At 38.6% G+C, this 22,779-nt stretch overlaps 1 long non-coding RNA gene across 2 annotated transcripts; it reads left to right on the forward strand.

Annotated features, from left to right (window-relative positions):
- Window positions 1-10,151: 10,151 nt before the first annotated feature.
- LOC132769992 (uncharacterized) lies at window positions 10,152-18,482 on the forward strand. 2 transcript variants are annotated; one of them, XR_010909669.1, is made up of 5 exons: window positions 10,152-10,248; window positions 12,766-12,942; window positions 13,873-14,007; window positions 15,732-15,762; window positions 16,351-18,482. It is a non-coding gene; the product is annotated as an uncharacterized lncRNA (long non-coding RNA). The 2 variants fall into 2 exon arrangements; XR_010909668.1 differs by lacking the exon at window positions 12,766-12,942.
- The last annotated feature ends 4,297 nt before the right edge of the window (window positions 18,483-22,779 follow it).

The following is a 22,779-nucleotide window of genomic DNA, read 5'->3' on the forward strand; positions in this document are numbered from 1 at the left end:
CAGGGGGAAACCTTTACCTTTACTACTCTTATGATAACAGACTAAAATTTAAATTTTACTTTATATCCAGCAATTGGAACAAAATTTGTTTCCTAGAAAAAACTAACATGCATCCAATGACAAAAAAGCAAAAATATATCAGTGTGTTGAATCCAGACTTAAGATAGATGCTTTGAAAAAAACGTGGGACAAGTTAGGTATGTCATCATCATTTACACCAGTGTTTCTCAAACTCTGTTCCTCCAGGTGTTTTGGACTTCAGCTCCCAGAAATCCTAATGAACTTGCCAGCTCTTAGGAACTGTAAGAGCTGAAGTCCAAAAGATCTGGAGGAACAGTTAGAGAAACACTGATTTGTACCATGACTTTCCCCTCAGATGATGATTTCCCTGGTTCTACTCAAAGTAAGACTAAAACTGGACCCAGCCCAATAAAATCAAGGATAACTTTAATACTTTTATTGTAAGCTGGCCTGAGTTCTTATATCAAACATAAAAATTAAATTGAAAAATATAAATGAATAATTAGACATTCAGAGCAAGGGCTGTTTGGAACAAGAAGAAAAGATGTATTGTTTTTATCACATTACAATTTTACACCCAGGATCTGGTGTGCTGTAACATGAATATAGATATTCTGACGGTTTCACAGGACAGGTTATGGTGGTTTAAAGCATCTCTGTAGTACAGATGGAAACACAACCATTGCTCATTTCCTTTTCACATGATGAGGAAACAGCTACCATCACATATGCCAGGAATGGGAATTATGTAGTCCTCCAGATAGTATTGGACCACAACCCCCTTCAGCGCTAGGCAGCACAGCCAAGAATGTGGAATACTGGGAGCTGCAGTCCAACAACATCTGGTGGGCCATATGATTTCCAACCCTGGCTTAGACTGATATTAGCAAACCTAGTAAACAGTCAATCCTGGGTGAAGAGTAGGTCATTTGCCTGTAGAATCATAGAATCAAATGCCTGTGGTCAAAAGCTTTGCATGGAAACAAAGCATTAATTGTATCCTGTGACCTTGATCTCTATAACAGCAGCAGTGGTGGTTTCTGTATCATCAAATTCCCTTTCAGGCTCCTTATCAGTGAAAAAAAGGATGCTATCTCTGCTTGCCACACCCATTAGTGATACACAGCATCTCTGTTTTCTGCTGGAAAGAACAACAAAACCTTTATCTCTGGCTGATTTCTTTGTTTTTTCCAGCCAAGCACTGCCAGGCACATTTCTGCCATGAGGAGGAGTGAATGGCAGCTCTCTTCTCGCCCAAATGCAGGGCAAGAAAATGATGGGAGTGGGTGGTGGGTATTTGCAGCTGAGAGTTTCTGCTCTGAGAATGGGAACGATTAAGGCTATTGGTGGCTTCTTTTGATAGGAAGTCAATTAAGAGAGGAATTCAGATGTACATTTACACTATGTCTGTGACATTGTCTAAACTGGAATGCTACCATCATAGCATATATGGCAACAATAGGAATTGTGTATCTGGACTGTTGTACTGCAAATCCAACAAAATATGATGGGTTGAATTGTTCTTAGTTCTGATTTATGGCATAATGAGCAACCCATACTCAATGAAGTAGTTGGATCTTATTTTTTCCTATGTTGCATGCTTTAGGGGAGAGAGTTGGGAACAGCACAATCAAAGAACTCCGTTTAGACATCTCTTTTGCCAGGGTGTGAAATTATTGCATAAGATGCAGCATGTTGAGGATCACAGCTATTGCTTCTTACACAATCATTTCTAAATGCATGAAATCAATGGGAGTTATGTCTGAATACAAACAGCAGGACTTGGCACAGGAACTGTTCCAAACTATTCATTATTTGTTCTTGCTGTGGGATTTCATTTTATACAAAGAGAGCAAAAAATATTGATAGGGGTTTCTTTTTTCTTTTCGCCACCTCACAGTAAAACAAAAAACAACTGTGCAGCTTTTATTTTCTACAAAGCAAGTGTGCTTCATTTTCTAGGATTATGGCTTTGCCAATTGCTGTTATATAAAAAGGAAACTTTTAAAGAGAGCGCAATTTATATACACTTTATATTTGTACTCCATATATGGCATGCTGTAAAGATGAAGATCATTCCTAAACCTTGGCAAAGCTTTACTGGAGACAAGACACAAAGTGTGAATAAATTACATATTTAATAAAAAAGAGAAATGTTTTTATGTGTTGCTCATAGCTTTGTTCACTTCACTTTGATGAGCTACAGACGCTTTTCTTGGAGCCGGCTGAAAATTTCTTTCATACAGAATTTTGTATTGTTTTATGTTTTCTTGTACTGTGTTTGATTTGATGAATGTATAACACAGGTAGGAATCCTGTAGCCTTAGAGGTTGTTGGACTACAAACCTGTAAATGCCTTATTGGCTATGCCAATCAGGGTTCCTGGACTTGCAATTCAACAAGATGTAGAGAGCCACAAATGACAACTTTTATTTTACAGTCACTCTTACCACTTCTACTTTGAATTGTACAGTGGTTCTCCTTGTGATTAACCCTGTCCCTTCAGAGGTTCTGCTTACAAGAAGACCAGTATAATTTAGAGCACATACAGAAAGAATAGCAAATAGATTAAGATCTTCCATGGAGGTCCTGATCTCGGCCCCAATGGCCTCACAAGTATGGCTGGTGGGGACGAGGGACAGGGCCTTCTTGGTGGTAGCCCCACAGCTGTGGAATTCCCTTCCAAGTGAGATCAGGCCAGCCCCTTTCCTTCTGACCTTTAGGAGACAGCTAAAGACCTGGCTGTGGAACCAAGCGTTCGGCCCATCATAGGAATATTTAAAGTTAAGGTGAAAGTTGAAAGTGCAATGACCCAGGACTGTTTACAGATAACGGATATGTCTGTGTGATATGTGATGTTATTTTATGTGATGTATTTAATAATGTTTAATGTTTGATTGGGGGGGGGGGAGTCAATTTTAAAGTTTTATACTGTTTCTATTGAAGGCATTGAATTGTTGCAAACACTGTGAACTGCCCTGAGTTCCCTTCAGGGCTGAGAAGGGCAATATAAAAATATAGCAAATAAATAAATAACAATAAAATTGCATAAATTAGATAATGGCACCTATTCTCTCAGTAGTATTGGCCAGGGAGTACTGTCAGACCCAGTGATTCTGGCCATGAAAGCCTATTTCAAGACATAGATCTAAATCTCATCAATATGATGAAGCAAGACCTGCAGTGAGACATTCATAAAAAGGCCTCAAATGTCATTGAACCAGTTCTCCAAGTGTGCATCTACAAAATAGAATGAATGTAGTTTGACAGCACTTTAACTGTCAGGAATCAATGTGACAGAATCCTGGGAGCTGTAGTTTGGTAACTCACCAGCACTATTTGAAAGAGAAGGCTAAATGCCATGTCAAACTACAACTCCCGTGATTCTATAGCATTGAACAATGGCTGTTAAAGTGGAATCAATCTCATTAATTTGGCTCTCCAGCTGTTTTTTATTTCAGCTCCAACAGTTCCTAACAGCTGGTAAGCTGGCTGGGATTTCTGGGAGTTGAAGTCCAAAACACTTTGAAGACCAAAGTTCACTCATGTCTCGTATAGATGCACCGTAAGGTGGAATGAGAGATGCTTCTCTGAGGCCATTTCTGCTCAAGGGACTACCAACAGGTACTGAATATAAAGTTCATATATTTGTTCATATATGGATATTGACAACAGTTGTGGATAAATAAATGTTGAAAACACATATTCAGTATCATTTGTTTTGCCAGAATATCTATTGTTCTTTATTTAGAATTATGATGTTAGATTAAAACCTAATAATATTTTAGGATGCAAATTTGTGGTGAACCTGTGGGGTACATACATTTATAAAATATTCAAAATTATTCACTTCTTTAATTCTAATATATTTTGAATTTTCAAGACAAAATTCTACATGTTGATAGATGGTTAATCACTTTGTTTTAAAAACCACTGTATGCTATCGATTAAATGTTGACAGGTGCTTAGCACACTTTATTTTTTCTGTTTTACAATATATACCTGTATTAAATTCATTTAACTGCCAGGCATTAGATACTTTCATAAATAATACATTACATCACTCATTGTGAGTTAATGAAATGTCTTTGTATGGGGTGGGGGCAGACATTGAGAAATAAAAAAGGAAAAGGTTTTTTAACTATATATATAATTCTGCTTATTTCTCTCCAAACAATTTTCCAAATCTGGCCTGTGTTGCAGTGACATCTGCTGAAAGAAAATAGAAGATGCATTTACAGCGATGGAATGAAAATGAAGCTTCATAATAGTAAGATTAAAAAGAAAGACGGTTCAGATATCTTGAGGGCACCAGAACCTACCTGATCTTGAAAATTAAGCAGGTTGGCTACTGTTAGTAGCTGTGCTGAGTATTTGGATGGCAGGCATCAAGAAATACCAGATTCTATAGGCTATATTTCAGAGGGAGCAGCTGGCCAAGCCACCTCTGGGGATTATTTGCCTAAGAAACCCCTTTGAAATCCATAGGGTTGTGATAAGCCAAGAAATAGCTTGAAGGCACATAACCCCCCCCCCCCTTTTCTTTTCTTTTCTTTTCTTTTCTTTTTTTTTTTTTTTTGCATTTTGTATCCTTAGGAGAATATTAAAAATATATCTTTACTCAGAGAAGCTGGATTTGGTTTGCTAAGAAAACAGTTCCTGTGGGATGCAAACAGAAGATATTCAAAAAAGTGATAAATGATTTTTTTATGAGAAACAGTAAAGTGGCAAACATGGCAACACTGTAGATGATATCACATTGTTCAGAGTAAAGAAAACCAATACAGATTGAGAAGAATAGGCAACAAAATGGCAAAGCTGATTCAGCATAAGAAAGTACAAAATAGCACACACTGGACCACAAAATAAAAGCTTTGGATACGCTGCACACATCATCTACAGATGGGACTGGAACTGGCAATGTCACACCAAAAAGGTTAGGTTGGACAGAACAGTGAAGTTGTTAGCTGAATAATAGATAACAAGTGTCAAAAAGTGGTGAATTCTATACTAGAGTTTATTGAAGATAATACTACCAATATGTATAAAGTCTGTGGTGGTGCTGTATGTGGCATATGGTATATAGTTCTATGGTCCTTTCGTACTTAGAAGGTATAGCACAATTTTTCAATTCTAACTACCACGTTTCGACCCTATGAAGTCCTCTAGACTTCTTCTCTTGAGGTCCTCTTATGCTTCGCCAAACTAAAACCCACACAATTACACAGAATACAACTAAGACTTTTAATGTGGAATCACAATGCTATAACTGAGTTATGTAAAAGACACTTATATCATGTTGGAGCATCTAGAGATTTCTGGAGATAACATCTCTAAGAATAGCTAGATCCTCCAGTGTAGTTCTATGGTCAGCTAGAATTTTTGTGTGTGTGTGAGGAGTGGCTTGAGAAACTGCAAGTCGCTTCTTGTGTGAGAGAATTGGCCATCTGCAAGGACATTGCCCAGGGGACACCTGAATGTTTTGATGTTTTACAAGGCTTGTGGGAGGCTTCTCTCATGTCCCCACATGGGGACCTGGAGCTGACAGAGGGGGCTCATCCATGCTTTCCCCGGATTTGAACCTGTGACCTGTCGGTCTTCAGTCCTGCCGGCACAAGGGTTTAACCCATTGTGTCACCAGAGGCTCCTTGAAATGAAATGGATTTAACAGGCATTGCTATTCCTTGAGGTACATAACAAATGCAGGACTGTGAAAGTCCAAAGTATTTTTTTGAATTGTGCCACAAAGACTAAGTAAACATAAACAAAACAACACTTGTTGAACAGAATATCAAAAGACAAAGAGAGATAAGAATAATGTGTGCAGAATAAGGCATATTCCACACAGATTCCCCAAATAAGAAAGAAGACAATGAAATAAGAATAACAAATCAGTAAAAGAAGATAAAAGAAAACACACAGTTCTTGCACTGTTAGGGCATTTCCTGACCACAGCAAATTTTCCCCACTGAAAGAAGTTGCCATTCCTTCCCCTCCAAAAGAGGACAATCCACTGCCATCCAGGGTACAACCTTTCTGGTTCACCAAATGATGGTTTTGCAAAAAACCACTCCACCCTACCCCATCCCCACACACCAAAAACACCATGGAATCCAAACAACAAGAATATAATTGATTTCTTGAGATAATATTTTCCTCAGTTATTTTTTTCTGTTTGTATAGGAGGAAAGTGTCTACATGCCAAGTGGATGAAATGGGAATGCTGCTGCTTATAGCTATGTAGGTTGTGACACTGTATGTTTAATGTAGACAGTCTTCAACATTGCCACAGCCTTCTGAGGCCCCTTCTACACCGCCATATAAAATCCAGATTATCTGCTTTGAACTGGATTATATGACAGTGTAGACTCATATAATCCAGTTCAAAGCAGATAATGTGGATTATCTGCTTTGATAATTTGGATTTTATGGCAGTGTAGAAGGGGGAGCCCCTGGTGGCACAGTGGGTTAAACCCCTGTGCTGGCAGGACTGAAGACCGACAGATCGCATGAGCTCCTTCTATCAGCTCCAGCTCCTCATGCGGGAACATGAGAGAAGCCTCCCAGAAGGATGATAAAAACATCAAGTCATCCAGGCGTCCCCTGGGCAACGTCCTTGCAGACGGCCAATTCTCTCACACCAGGAGCAACTTGCAGTCACTCCTGACAAGACCAAAAAAAAGTGTAGAAGGGGCCTGAGTGGATCAGAAATGTTCTGTCCTAGGACATGGGATTAAGGATTTCAAAATCCTGCTGTTCTAGGGAGTAGGTTTTGGACCTCACAATGTGGATATTTCACATCCTATTGAGAAGGAACAACTCAGAACTCCCTGCCTTCAAACTGATCTGACCTGCAGCAGGGAGTTCCGCAGTTCTCCTTTGCCCGCTTGGGCCAACTTCCATGGAATGTGGCCAGAGCAGCAGCTTCAACCGAAAGACTCTCCTTCTGGTTTTCTTTCTTTCCCCTTCCTAAAATTGTAACAAATCCCCCCAATAAAGTATCAAATTTATTGTAACTTTTCCCTCTCTATAGTGTTACTTTGTGTCCTTTACTGCCTCCAGCCTATTCCTTGCATGAACTTTCCCTCTTCCGGGCTCCACCCCTCCACCCTGGGAATAACCATTTTTGCCCCAAAAAACAACATGGAGCCCAGCTGGCTTCCCGCTGCCATCACATCACTGTTGCCATCTCGTTGATGCCTGAAGAGCCTGTTGACCTGGGGAACCTGTTGCGGTCATCCCTTGGGACCTCCAGGAAACCGACGGGCCATCTTGGTCCTTGATGAGATGGGATCTGTAGTTTACTTCATTTTCCAACATCAATCTCGACCTACAGCACTGGCAATCACTTCCTAAAGATGGACTCTGGGGAACCTTCCCCATTTTGCCCTTATGAACTCAGCAACTTTTCCTGAACTTTGATCAACTTTTAGAACTTTTGGAAACTTTTTAGAAACGTTTTCCTCCCTAAAACCCCATGGATTTCCAGTATGATTTTAGACCTTAAATGAACTCTGGTGGGTGGGATGGGTTGATATGAATTTCTTTCCCCTCTTTCCCAATGTATGTCTTATGAACCCCATATATGTGTCTGTGTATAAAATATGAAATGCCACCCTTTTCGTGAGTCCAGTATGCCAAAATCTTAGTAAATTCTTCATTTCCTAAGGTAGATTTTCCCATTGATTATAAGGACTCAACAAAGACTTCTTGCATGGACAGAAACAATGGTGCCCCTCAGGCCTCAGAGCATGGGCACCTAAGAGGAAGCACCCCATGGTGACACAATCACTCATCAACAAAGGGACATCTTGCCTTCAGGGGGATCTGGATGCCCCATCTGCCTCACCCATTTTCTTCACACCCATGGCTGAAACCAAAAACCAGATAGCATCAACTGATCCCATACTCCGGGCTAGAGATTACCAGGGCTTGGCATCCACGCCAGCCACTTTTGTATATTTCACCCCCATTAGACAATACAAGGCCAGCTTGAGGAATCTCTGGATTATCGCCGGCAATCGGACAACACATTAAGTCACATTAATCCACTCATTTTTCTCTCGGTTCATTGTTTTCCACTTGCACAGCTTCCTCGCTCCTCATTGGCTGAGAAACTGAAGCGGCGCTGGCTTTCCCATTGGCTAAGGCGCGCCTGAGCCAGCCACGGCTCCCCTCCAGCTGATGACTCCAACCAATCAGTGTGAAACCGGCAGGGGGTGGGAAGTTTGAATTTGACAGTTCTGTATTCCTATAAAATTGTACTCATTTCCCCTACCAAGCATGTCAGCTTTGGCAAGGGATTGCGGTTGGACATTCGTACCAGCTGGGATGAAATAAAAACAACTCTGTGGCTTTTCTTCAACTTAGTGAGACTTTTATTGGGAAAAATCAGGGGGAAATCTTTGGGTGCTTCTTTTCTGTCTTACCAGGGTGAACAGACTCTCTTTGATGGGTCTGATTGGTCTCTGCCTCCTGGCAAAGATCCCCAAATTCTTGTTCGACATCACTATTGTAGTCAGCTTCTTGCATGTTAGAATTTCTGAATTTTTTTCACAGCTCTCTGTATTAAATCTTGCAAAAATCAGAAATTATGCCTGTTAATAGGTGTGTTTTCCTGGAGCCCAAAATTATGTTTGCCAAACATTGCTTTCTACACTGTTTTATTGTACTATAATTATTTTAATATATGTACACATATAGCCATATAATACAGCATGGTAAATGTCATATTATTTGTTAAAGTATGCATCTGGCGGGTACATTCCTGCCAGCACAATTTCTAAACATAAGAATAAAAAGAGAACTTCTGCATTGCAATTTCAAACTGTTTCTCTTCCTCTGAGATGAATTGCAAAATTGGTTCTAGTTATATTATGTTTCCCAAAACCAGTAATCTTTCAGCTACTCCACAAGCAACTGTTCTGTTATACTAGTCAGAGGTCACAGATCTACTTAAGAATTCAAAGCAAATGCAATCCACGAGTTTAACCTATTTCAACAGTTTTTGAAAATGATCACATGAAGGGAGAATTGTGTGTGCACTTGTCTACATATTCTTAATAGCCCACACTCATCTTGTAGTTGCTCTTGGCTGTCCTCATGTTGTTTCATTTTTCAACCTAATCACAAATAAATTGGGCTAGCCCAATTTAGCTCCACATTTAATTCCATTTTAAATGTATGTTTTAAATGTTTGCACTTTATACTGTACATGGCATTGAATGTTTGCCATTTTTGTTTATGGAAGTCACTCTGAGTCCCTTCGGGGAAAGAGGGCAGGTTAAAAATATAGTTGTTGTTGTTGTTGTTGTTGTTGCTATTGAGAGAAGTTCGGAAATGCTTTGGAGTTTGGCCAGAACTCTGGTGTGTCCTGTGGCTTCTGCACAGTATGAATAGCAGGTCTGGGTCCACTGTTCACATGGGCCGCTTCATTATCTCATTTTCCTTGTACTTCCCAGAGAAACAGGAACAAATTGGGGCCATGTTACCACTGCAGAGCTCCTGACCATTGTGGGCACTCTGATTTGACAACAAAACATGTGACCATACAACCAGGAAGAAGGAGGGATTGTTTGTGTACCTCTGTTGATAGCAGTGGCAACAGGAACTGTAAGGAGACAATCAAGCAAGGCCAAAACTATCTCAGCTCAGCTGGACCATCTGGACTCCAGAAGAAGGAGCCACTGTAAATAAGCCCCATTTTATCTTGACCTCCATGAAGGAAAAGCTAGAAATGTAAATAAATGAATACTGTGGGTAAAACTCACAGGGAAGCTCCAATGCACATGCAACCAAAATTAAAACAATGGCAACTTTTTCTTATCTTGTCCAACACATTCTTAATGTTCATGATATTGTTTAGGTCTGATGAAATGAAATTACAAAGTGCAGCAGGAGCAGGGGAAATGTGACTACTGCAAACAGGGGTAAAAACCATTTTGTGTCTAACAAGAAAACATGGCACCTTCTCACATCTTCTATGAAAGCTGTGTGGACTAGCATCAAACAAAAAAATATTATCCTCCACACCCACAGCAGCAAGAACATTTTGGGGCCTAGGACAAATCATGTGAGATGTATGGTTCCATCATTCAACAGATATAGGGGGGGGGGGTTGAAAAGGAATGCTGCCACTGCTACTGACCACTTGCCGTCTGATGCAGCTGCCTTGCTATGTCTAATGGCGTGACTGCAGCACCATTCCTCAGCATAAAAGGATTCAAGGTACTGATAAAATGTTTTATGAAGTTTTGCTAATGCAATTTAAAAACAAATCTCCCAGAACACTCTGTGTACAGCCTGTGATTAAAAGAGACAGCTGCAAATTAAATTTTCATCATGACAGTCTGTCAAGCCTATTATTCTTTACTTGTGCAGAACACATTTTCAAGCTTATTTTATTTGAATTAAATTGTAACCCCCTGTTACTTGCTTTAGCCTGTATATTCCAAATTAATGTGTACCTTGAAATAACAGAAGTAGCTTAATTATTTTTGTCAGAAAAAATATTTCTTGATAGTAGTATAAATATTTAGTGCGAAATATTACTGTGTTTTGTAGTTTCATCATCACAGGTTACATTTGTATCAGACAGTAAGGCAGATTGCAACTTACTTATTTACTTAGGTGATCTGTTGTAGCCCGAGGATGATGGTCCTCCAAATATAGTGTCTTGGCAGTGGGTCTGTAGGTGGCTGTGAAATCCTACTGTTGATCCACATGTTCTCCTGCAGTGAAGACATCGGTTTCCAGGAGGAAGGTGGTCCCAGTCAGGGTTGGCTTGACTCTCCTTCCTCCTGGCAGGTTTCTCCCTTTTGCCCTTCATTTGTGTCTCTTCAAATTCTGCAGCACTGCTACTCACAGCTGACCTCCAGTTAGAGTGCTCAAGGGCCAGGGCTTCCCAGTTCTCTGTGTCTATGCCACAGTTTTTAAGGTTGGCTTTAAGCCCATCTTTAAATCTCTTTTCCTGTTGATTAACATTATGTTATCCAATCTTGAGTTGGGAGTATAGTAACTGCTTTGGCAGATGGTGATCAGGCATTCAAGCAATGTGGCCAGTCCAGCGCAGTTGATGGCATTGGAGCATCGCTTCAGTGCTCACTTCAATACTTCAATGCTTCAATGCAACACTGGAAAGGTCTCATAGTGATGATTCCCAGGACCCTATTCTCTAAGGCCAGATATAGACAGGCCTTTCTTCCAGGAGAATCCATGTTTAAAAAACATGGATTTACCTGTGGGCCTGTCCACACCCACATCAGAAAACGAACACTTTCTGGGGTGGGTGTCCGGACGTTCTCTCAGGACTAGCCAAAGAAAACATCTTTTGGCTAGTTCGGGGGAGAGGGCCCTATTCCCCTCCCCCGAACCCCCAAACCCCTTAGAAAAGTAATAAATACTTACCCAGCCTCCATTACAAGCCTCAGCCAGCTCTCCCGGTGTATAGAAATGACATGCCAGGAGAGCAGGGGGGGGGGGAGTGATTTTCCTCCCTCTTCCCCCCACTCCCCGCTCTCCTAGTATGTTATTTCTATGCACCAAGAGAGCCGACCGATGCTTCTAATGGAGACTGGGTAAGTTTTTATTACTTTTCTAATGGGTCTGGGGGCTTCAGTAGAGGGGGGATGTATATTCCCACAGTTTACGGGGCTTATTGAGCTTGGTAAACTGTGAGAATACTGTCTGGACTGTGATATTCTGTAGTCCAGAACCATAAATAGTGGGTTTATCCAGTGCCTTCCAAGAAGGCACAGAATAAACCCACTATCTAATTAATTCACTGCAAACCAGGGTTTTCTTTGTTTGTAGCAAATTAATTCAGGACTGTCCAGAACGTTTTCTGGACAGCCCCTCCTTTATTGAGGTAGATACTGCAATAATGGTACTGTATGGATGGCCCCCCAATCAGAGCATCAAAAAGAAAATTGCCGCACATTAACCAGTGATTTAGGAGTGGGAAGAACATTCCTCCTTTCTGTCTGATAGCTGGAACAATTCTCGGGACACGGTAAGTGGGAGAAAAATACCATATATCTCTAATATGTTTACATCTAAAACTGTGGTTGCCTGGCACCAGCTAACCTACATGAAAAACCTTATTTAAATCTGAAGATTACCATTATATGGCTATATTTTTAAACCAATAAAGCACCCATCAATTGAGCACCTTGAGACATGTCTCTGGTTTCTTCCAAACATTTTATGGGTTTCTCCCCAGTTTTTGCTTCTGTCATTTAACCACACAGAGTACGAGACAGGAAGCACTTTTCAGCTAAATAACACAATGCTTAAACTAGCTTGTGGTACCAAAGGTATTCAGGCATAATATGTTATGTAAACTGCAACTGCTGAAATGTCTTTATTAGAGGAGCCAGAATCATATCCATATTTCACCTGGTCACCTCCTTGAGTACTTATGTAGGTGAAGTGTCTTCAACAGCCACTGTTAAAACAGATATCTTATTTTGACTATTTTTGGTCTCTACATTTGAATTCTTTAAGCAAGTGATTATCCAGGGAATATTCTATATCTTTGTTCTGGCAGAAAGACAGGCAGAATGTTAATGTTCTCACAGTTAGTATGAGCTGAGAATAACACTTCTTAAATTAGTTCTGAGGAGGTGGCATGATGCAAACAATTTACAGCAGTCTAGCACTGAAAAGCAGAAAATATCTTGAGATGTAAATGAAGTGGGATATTAAATGAAAAACTGCCTTCTGCTAAAGAAGTGTATTTTTCAGGGCCCACATCAAACATTTGGCTGCCCAAGACAGAGCAAAAAAGCCCAGTCCACCCACTTATTCATATCAAGGTTCAAGGATTAAATAACAGAGGTCCACGCAACAGGAAAACCCATGAGAAAAACACCTGAAATCCAGCATCTGATGTCAGAAGCAGTCACCTTGCTCTGTGTAATGGTAGGACTAGTTCTGGTAATCCTAAAATATATGGGTGCATAGAGTAAATCCAAGCAAATGACTTCCCTGAGACAAAGATTGTCAGTGCCATTACAGAAACATTAAAATTGTATTGCTAAAATCTGAAGATCTATATGGTTGAGTTTTTATGTCTCCTTTAGTGATTCAGAACATCCCAAACCAAGCAATACAGAAATCATAACTTCTTGCATTTTGTCTGTATTTGTTAACCATTGCGGTGGTTTCAAAGCCTAGGGTGCTGTAATGTGAGACCACATATTGGACTAGGACTCTGGGAAATCAGGATCTGAATCCCTTCTTAGGACAGGTTCTCTTTGCTTTTAAGGAAGGCAGTGGCAAATCTCATCTGAATATATCTGGCCAAGGAAATCCATCAATTGGAATCAATTTGAAGGCAAAACAACAATAACACAATTCTTATTAAAACTGCACTGCTAGTAGCCACTCATAGATCTAACATGCATACATTGATATAATATTGTTATAACAGTGGCAGAAAATTGGCTTCAAGGTTTGCCACATTCCAGATTATTTGACCTGCAGCTTCCATCAGTCCCACTTAGCAAGAGACCTTGGATTTTCCAGGACATTTGGCAGGTGTACATTTCCTGGCCAGTTTAAAATGTGGGTCATGCTTTGAAACATTCAGTTAGTAGACGTCATCCTGTTCTGGGTACACTAACCATCAAGAAATAATTGTCCCTCTAAATGTTTTTGAATTGCCCTCTCAATCAATCCTTGTTACCATAGCCTGCAGGGAACAGTCACAAACCTCTCTCCCTAAAATATTATACCTCTTTTGAAGATTTATGGTCATTAGTGAAGAGCAAGGAAAATAAATTGGACTATTTGCCTCATCATCCTTCCTGCCTTCATTCATTTCTCTTCTTTGTTGTTGTTTGCTCTCAGGTCATCTTCTACATATGACAACCATCAACCGCAGCTCAGTTATCAACGAGATACCTTTCAAATCTTCAGCTACCCTGTTAAGGTCTTGCAGATCCATGGCTGTGGTTTCTTTGATTAAATCCACTCATCCACAATGTAATCTTTTTCGTTTCCTACTGCTTTCTTCTTTACCATGCATTATTGCATTTGTCAATGAATTATGTTCTCTTGTAACATGTCCAAAGTACAACAACCTCAGTATAATTATCTTGGCTTCTAGTGTGCATTGAACTCTGGTTTGCTCTAGCATCTCCTCTCCCATTCGTTTCTCATTTTATTTCTCTAAATCGGGCATCACTGGAGCTCTCAAAATAATGTACATGCACAGTCATTTCTCCCCCTTTCTCTCCAGATTCTTTAAACAGTGCATGCCTTCTTCAAAATACGTCCATTCTAGTGCATTCATATTTAGGATTGCCGTCTAAATGTAGCACTGTTCCTCACATATACCTCTAGCAAATTCACATATGACAGGGTGAGATACAACAACTATGTTGCCAAAACATGTCTGCTGAGTGTTTGTTATGGTGTGGAGATACAGGCCAGTCTATACTGAAAGACATGATGTCCAGAACAGGACCATTCTACTTCTTACTTACAAATTCCACAAGTTTCAAAATAACCTAGAACATGTGGTAATTTAAAGTGGTTTGTTACTTTTGGGGTACCCTGTATACAATTTTTTGTTATTAAGTTTTCTTTTTTTTTAAATGCTCAACTTAAAACTTCAGATTTATTTAAACTTCTTCTGCTTGCACTTGAGAGTTTGATCCAGATTGGCATCCCACATGTATGCCTGCAAGTAAAACAGAAATAAAGGGCTCAGTTGCGTGTCATACATTTAACATTGGCAATTTCGCCCCGAGGGATTGTCTGTCTTGGTCTGTACCTTTTCCCCTGCTGTTCAGTTCACCTGTTTTCTTTGTCTGACTTTTATCACTTTGTTGGTTTTCCTCGGCTCCATTGACTTCTCTTTGTGTCTGGAATACTCCTTCCCCTGCTGTTGTCTATAGAATAGTTTCTCCTTTAAAAAATAAAACATATTAACTCTTTTCCTGTTATTTTCCTCTTCTAGTATTTATGTGCTTCACTTGTTACAAAGACAGAACAGAACAAAATACAAACATTAAAGGAGGAGAAAAAAGCCACTGATATGAAACACTTTTTGCCTTCTTTATGAAACCACTGTGCTTTATCAATTATATATAACATTTGCATATTGTAATCTTTCTTTCTTTCCTTCCCACCCCTCTCCTTTTGTGTTTCACTGATACTTAAGATTGTGAGCATTTGAAAAGGAATATTCATTTTCAATTTTTGAGATGTGCTTCTTTAATTTAAAATGCGTTGCTAATGGAACAACAGCAACAAAATAAAAGCAATTTGTAAAGGTAACCAGAATAGGCCTGTAATATAATCAAAACAATGGAAAGGTTCAGAAGGTTATCTTTTACAAACTGAGCAGTGCCATTCACATCAAAACACTGTTAACAAGATCATACGAATTTTAAGTCTCTGAAATGATCAGAGTTTAGGCTACCATCTATGATTAGATGAACTGGAGACCTTTCAAACCTTTCAATATTTAAATGTGTGGTGTATAGACAAATGCTTCACGTGGATATTTCTACGGGCATTTAGTTGACTTTTGCTGATGTCTATGGATTCATTTTCACTTCTTCATATCTAATTTTATTATTTTTAAATAAGCCTGTTTTTTCCTATTCTATGCTGTTCTTCCTTTTATGATCTCCAGCCATAATGTTTAAACTGAAAAAAATGACAACCCTTTTCAATGTTCCAAATGTTTTGAATTTCAGCTCCCATCACTTCCAGCCAGCATAGACCATGGTGAGGAATTCTGGGAATTGTGATTATATCTATGAGGATGGCAAAATTTGATTATACATACCTGTGTAAATATATTATTGATCCTCTTTTCAGCTCTTTTGAATAATCATTTTGCTGCTTTGAGCAATTAAAAACAATTGCCAGCTTGAGGAAAAACAAGAGTTGTCCTGGTAATTCTCATTCAGTGGTGCTGGACTTTGCATTAAAATGCTGGTGAACATCTTAACATTTTACCCAACTTCATAGTAAATGAGGCTGGGAAAAAACCCTGTGTAAAGTTTGGTGGAAATCTGTTTTAGATAATCAATAATATGAATCTCCTTTGTGTGTTTGATTTTTAATTATTAGAATTATCAACTGTGATTGATTTGTGACAAGTTTTGCTTTATAGGTATGTCTGGAGGCTAGCCATATGTATTGTGTTCCCAACGTAAAAAAAAAAAGATTTTTATGTACTAGTTTTCTTTAAAGCCAGCTTAATTAACAAAAATTAGAATAAAAATTAAATATTAAATAAGATTACCTTGCAGAAAATAAAGTATAGACACTCCTTATAGAGCATAAAAATAAATCATATTGTTTTTTTAGATCACTGAAAATTTCTACAAGATGCAGAGCCAACCTTAAGAAATGGGGCTACAAAGTGGAATCCACGACATGCGAGTGTGGAGAAGAGCAAACCACAGGCCACCTACTACAATGCAACCTGGGCCCTGCCACATGCACAATGGAGGACCTTCTTGCAGCAACACCAGAGGCACTCCAAGTGGCCAGCTACTGGTCAAAGGACATTTAATAGAATACCAAGTCTGCAAACTTTGTGGTTTGTTTGTTTGTTTGTTTTTAATGAAATACAACTGTTTTGGTTCACTCCTGACAAGATAAATATATAAAATAACTGAAAATTTATACTGTCAAGGTAGATAATGTCTTTCCTTTGGTACTGTTTGACAACATGGATTTTGTTGTACACTTGAGACCATTTATTCAGACACTCTCTGAATAACACTCAATAATAGAACAGTTAAAAAAAACGAGTGTATTAAATTCATAAACAATTTGTTTTCAAATGCACTGAAATGATCATACATAGAGATGAGACAGAAACACAACTGTGTTTGATCAAATATACCTTGAAATCATTGCAACTTATTTTAAATTCTCTTTTTGGTTTCCCAAGACTTCATTCCTTTCAGTATATTAGCAACACTCACAGGATGTTTAACGAAAGCATAGCTGCATGCCTAACAACAGGGAGGACAGGCTCCAGGCTTGAAAGATATGCATTATCCACTTTGGTTTTTTAATCAGAACCCTGAATCCTGAAACCCACAGAAGGTGTTTATAAAACAGTGACTTAGGGAATAGAAAGTCAGATGCTCTTGATGGTACCTTCAGTGTAAATTATTCAGTAGATCCAGATTTGCTTTTAGCCCACTCCTGTACCTCAAAATTGGCATTTGTTTCCCCCTCTTTTGTTTTTCTTTCCTTGTCACACAAGCAGGTACCAAACAATACTTGCAGACCTTACAACTGCTGAAGATGCTTGCCACATATGCAGGAGAAACATTAGGAGAGAATGTTTCTAGTACATGGCCATACAGCCTGAAAAACTTACAATAACCCAGTGACTCCAGCGATGAAAGCCTTCGACAATACAATGAAATAACCATGAAATAACATGCCACCTTATATAAGCCAGCATGAGCATTAAGAGTTGCAGGTGTGGGTTTTCTCTGTTTCACTACTTTTGCAGACATGGTGAGGACTCAAAAGAGAGCCTTCTGTGGCTGCTTCATGGGTTGGCCCCTCCCTGCTCTCTTTCTACTAGTAGGCGAATATGTTTTTATGTCAGTAGGCCTTTGAATTTGTAATTATGGAGCTCTAGTGTGTTTATGTGTATAAATACTGGGTATATGATTGTGTGATTATGTATGTATACATATTCATATATATATATATATAATATGTAATATGTAATAGGTATGCTGTTTTTAATGTCTCATTCTTTAATCTTTCACTCTTTAATTGTTTTCAATTATTTTTAAACATGCTCTAGTAATAGAGATATTTAATTCCTTTTTAACTTCTATAAAATTATTTTTGTAGCAGCATTTTTAAAGTATCATAAACCACCTTGGATCCCAGTTTAGTATAAAATATATACATTAAATAAATAAATAAGTAAACCCACATTGAATGTGTTCCCATTGCATGTTCCCCTTGTCATTCTTCTTCTGAGCTTTCATGTGTCTCAGGTTTCCTTCACACAATGTGGATGGTAGTGATGCAATAGCAATTTCATTCACAAGTGACATAACATAGGAACCCTGTTTTTGTAATTTATGACTGCTCTAAGAACAAGTCCGGTTAGATTTTTCCTAAACAACATCCTATTTATTCATATATGCAAATAATCTGTATGCTCAGCATCAAGCTGTATGTGCACTTGGGAACTAGGGATGTAAACCTATGCACGTTCACTTTGCATTGAAGCCATTCATTGTATTAGGACCTGCTTTAGCACAGGGTTGCAGTGTCTGTAATAGTAACACAATATAGGATTGCTTATATTTGCCAGCTGTAAAAACGATTCCAGATTTTTCTTTTGAAGCTGCATACTTTTATTCCAGGAAGTAGGAGATGGAATTTCTCTTCTTACAAGCATAATATGAAAATGTACAGAAAAATATATTAAAACCATAACTCATTGTCATACATTACTGTTTTAAAAGATATCTGTAACTAAATTGAGCAATGGCTAGAAATTTATTTTAGCTCCTGTTCTGTACTTCTCTTCATACAGTTTCCTCCTTTTAATGGACACAAGAAGACTCTTACTGTCAGCAATAGAATTGACAGAATAACCCTGACTATTGAAATTGTGTGTTTTGCCATCATTTTCACTGAGATGTGGATTTTATCATAGTTGTATGCTTTGTGAATTACAAGTCTGTCTGCACTTTGACAGCATTTCTATATAAAATTTCAGAATTTTTACAAAGAGGAATCTCATGCAACAAACAGTGACATCATGACACTTTTAAAATTAATCAAGAATAGTTATCTGTTTTTAGCCAGATTTAGCTAGAAGAGATTGCACTGCAAAGATAATATAATCTACAGAAATCCAACCGAATCATGGAGCTTTCCAAGTATTAAATAGAAGAAAGAAAGAAAGAAAGAGATAAAGGATAAATATTGATTTATCTATTCCCTGATCAGAACTTTCCAAATTGTGTGTCATGACATTTTAGTGTGTCATGCGAACACAATGGGAAACTCCAACCTATGTGAATTAAGAATACTAGCTTGCATATATTTTTACACAGCAAATGTGCCCATTAGTATTGGTAACATTAATAACATTAATAGTATTAATAACATACTGTTGCTCATAAATGACAAAAATCTTGGCAATGTCCTGTCTAGTTTACTGTTAATAACTCCATTGAAATCTCCCAATATAATCAAATTGTCAAAATCTGTCTCTTAAATTTTGTTTTTCAAAATTGACACAAATTATGTTTTAGGACCATTCGGTGTGTAGATATTGCAAACTAGATTTTTTTGTTCCTCCTGTTTTATAAGCATCCCCACCATTCTTCTGTCAGAATCTCTGAAAGCCAATTCAGTCACTAGGGTCTCCTTCACATAGATAACTACCCCTCATTTTTTCCTCTGGTGCTGAGGAATAAAAATCCTTGCCTAGTCTTTTCTCAGTTAGATGGGCTACTTGTTTTGAGAAATATGGGTATCTTGTAATGCCACAAGGTCATAATTACCTTTCTTACTTTGATTAAAAACTTTTTTTCTTTTAGGAGAATTAAGTCCATGTTACAAAATGATAGAGGTCTAAAAACTGTGTCACTAACATGACATGTTTGGAAAGCTCTGGGTTATACTAACTATGAGAAAGAGGAGATATCCAGTGTGGTGCAATGGTTTGAATATTGGACCAGGGTTCAAATATCTGTTCATGCATAGAAAGCCATTATAATTGTGCTCTTGTAACTTTAAGTGGGTGTTCCTTGTCATACAACCAGGCAACAGGTAGAACTTACTGAAACTCCTTTTATGCAACCACTAAAAGTACAGGAATGGTCTGCCATCCAACCTGAACCTCAAAAAGCACTACAGGGCATCTTTTCCTAAGTCACCCAGAGCTCTAAGCTGAAAGTGCTGAGTGGGAGCACAGCAACAAGTTATTACAAGTTTGCCACTTGTTCATTTTGATGATTGAATTTGGTGACCATGTCTGTCATTTGTTAGCAAGCAAACAGGCCTCTCCAGACGAGGTTATTTAGGAGACTTGCTAGGCATGCAGAAAACTACTAGTTTGTAAATTAGAGAGGGAATTCCTTGCACAACAACTTTATGACCAAGCATTCTAAATTCTCACCAAGAGTTGAGGGTGTCAAATTAATGACATGGGAGGAAGAAAAGGCAGAGTACTGGGGTCTGATTGAGCCTCTCAGCTGTTTATGGCATTCTGGAAGAGGGAGTTAAGACATGTATTCTTCTGTCTGAATGGCTCCTCTCTAGGGATGCCATAAACTTGGAAGGCTTCTGCTACTGTAGCTAAAAGTCCTTGGATTGGGGAGGGGCGATATCCTCCAGTTGTAATCGTTATCCTATCCCATCCTAGACAAGGAAGAAACATGGTACTATCGTATGCATGTCTACTCAGAAGTAAATACAATTGTGTTCAGTAGACTTGTTTCCTCCCATGCTTAGGATTTTAGAATTAGTTTAAGGATTCTCAATAAAAAGCAGCTCTTATGGGATTAAAAAGCTTGCATTTGGAAATTTGGTATTTCTAACCATTATTGTCTTCAACTTTCTTTGATACTCCAGTTCACTTGTCATCCACTGAACTACTTCCAGTCAGTGGACTTCACATGACTATGAGAAATGTATCAGCTTTTTCGTAATTCCATGATATAAGACAAAGGAGAACTTAATATGTGTGGAGGACCCACCTTTCTTCTAGACCTGAGATTTCATAATTTTGACAACAGTGCATCAAACTAACAGCTTCAAAAAACAAAACAAGGGGATATTCAATTCTTTTTCAATGTTGCTTTTGGAATGATTTTTACACCAACATTCTACCTCCCCAATGTATCCACAAGACAGCTTACAAGAAATACAATGTTAACATATAAAATAAATCAATAACAATCTTAAAAACCAGCTTTTCTGTTAGAACTATTTAAAAATAGCTAAATCTGGAAGAAGTAAATTTATATTTTTTCTGCCAAAGAAAGTTAAAGTTTTAAAAAAAAGGGGGGGGGCTGGCCCTGCAAACACCAAGTATTATATTTTCAAAGAAAGAACAGAGAGGATTGTTGGCAAAATGTACAGGACACAAATGGTGTAATGCTTGTTTTGAAAGCAGATACAATGAATGTGTTCCACTCCATTTAAACCAGTTTCCACAAAGTAGCTATTCTACACCTATTGTCCCAATGCCACATTGATTTCAGAATTTTGTTTATTGTGTCAGAAACAAATCGAGCATACAGATATAATGTATATAAAAAAACACAAACAAAGTTAAAAACTTGGCATGATGCTAAATTTTCTTTGACCAGAACCTGGCTACTTGGAATGCCTCTGGTGTGCTGTAAGAAAGTCCTCCATTGTGCATGTGGCAGGGCCCAGATTGCATTGTAGTAAGTGGTCTGTGGTTTGCTCTTCTCCACACTCACATGTCATGGACTTCATATGTAGCCCCATTTCTTAAGATTGGCTCTGCATCTCATGGTGCCAGAGTGCAGTCTGTTCAGCATCCTCCAAGTCACCCAGTCTTCTGTGTGCCCAGGAGGGAGTCCCTCATCTAGTATCAGCCACTGATTGAGGTTCCGGGTTTTTAGCTGCCACTTTGCTTGCTGAGGTGTTCCTGAGAGTATCTCTGTAGATCTTAGGAAGCTGTTTCTTGATTTAAGTCATTGGCATGCTGGCTGATATCCGAATAGAGGATGGGCCAGAGATGTCCATGCCTTGGTCCTTTCATTACAGGCCGCTACTTCTTTATGGATGTCAGATGGTGCAATACCAGCTAAACAGTATAATTTCTCCAGCAGTGTTGGGGATAGACATCCTGTGAGAATGCGGAATGTCTAATTAAGAGCCATATCCACTGTTTTAACGTGGTGAGATGTATTCCACACTGGGCATGCATACTCAGCAGCAGAACAGTAAAGTGCAAGGGCAGATGTCTTCACTGTTTCTGGTTGTGATTCCCAGGTTGGGCAAGTCAACTTTCATATGGTATTATTTCTAGCACCTGCTTTTTCCTTGATAGTCAAGGAGTGCTTCTTGTAATTCAGAAGCACTTCTTGACTATCACAGTCCAGAGTAACTCCCAGGTCGTTTGGTGTGCTGCAATGCTCCAGTGGGATTCTTTCAGATTTCGGAATGAATATGCATTTGTTTCAGGTTGCATTATCATTAAAAGATATAGAAAAGGCTAAAGAAGATAAAGCCTGGTATAGTAGCAAAGAAGCAAGACAAATTATTGAGAAAGTGAACAGGGATGATAGTAGTGGAAAGAATGGATTTGAAATATGATGGCTTAACATAAAGAAGACTATTCAACTTTTACTGGGCTAATGTTTGATTTCAGGACCCGATGATTACAAAAATGTATTCAAGTCCCATTATATACCGTGGCATAGATGTATATGAGTGTGCCCTATGTTAAATGTATTTAATAATTAATATTACACAAGAATAGACATGTTAGCAATGTCCCGAAATATAATTATGTTTGCCTGTCTCAAAGAGTCTTGTCTGTGATTTGTGGCATGATGTTTTGTGGGTTTATCATATTAATTAAATGTTGTCCTCAGGGTGTGTATGTGCAGATCCTCTGTTAATATTTTCCCCCTGTTCTCATTGGTGAGTATCAAAAAATATTATTAACAGAGAGGCTGAATTGCCATAAATGGAGGCCATCTGTACCATTTTTTTCATAATGGAAAGATATAGAGAACGAACATGATGATCATT

The sequence above is a fragment of the Anolis sagrei genome, chromosome 3, assembly GCF_037176765.1.
Source record: "Anolis sagrei isolate rAnoSag1 chromosome 3, rAnoSag1.mat, whole genome shotgun sequence".
In the NCBI taxonomy this organism is placed as follows: Eukaryota; Metazoa; Chordata; class Lepidosauria; order Squamata; family Dactyloidae; genus Anolis; species Anolis sagrei.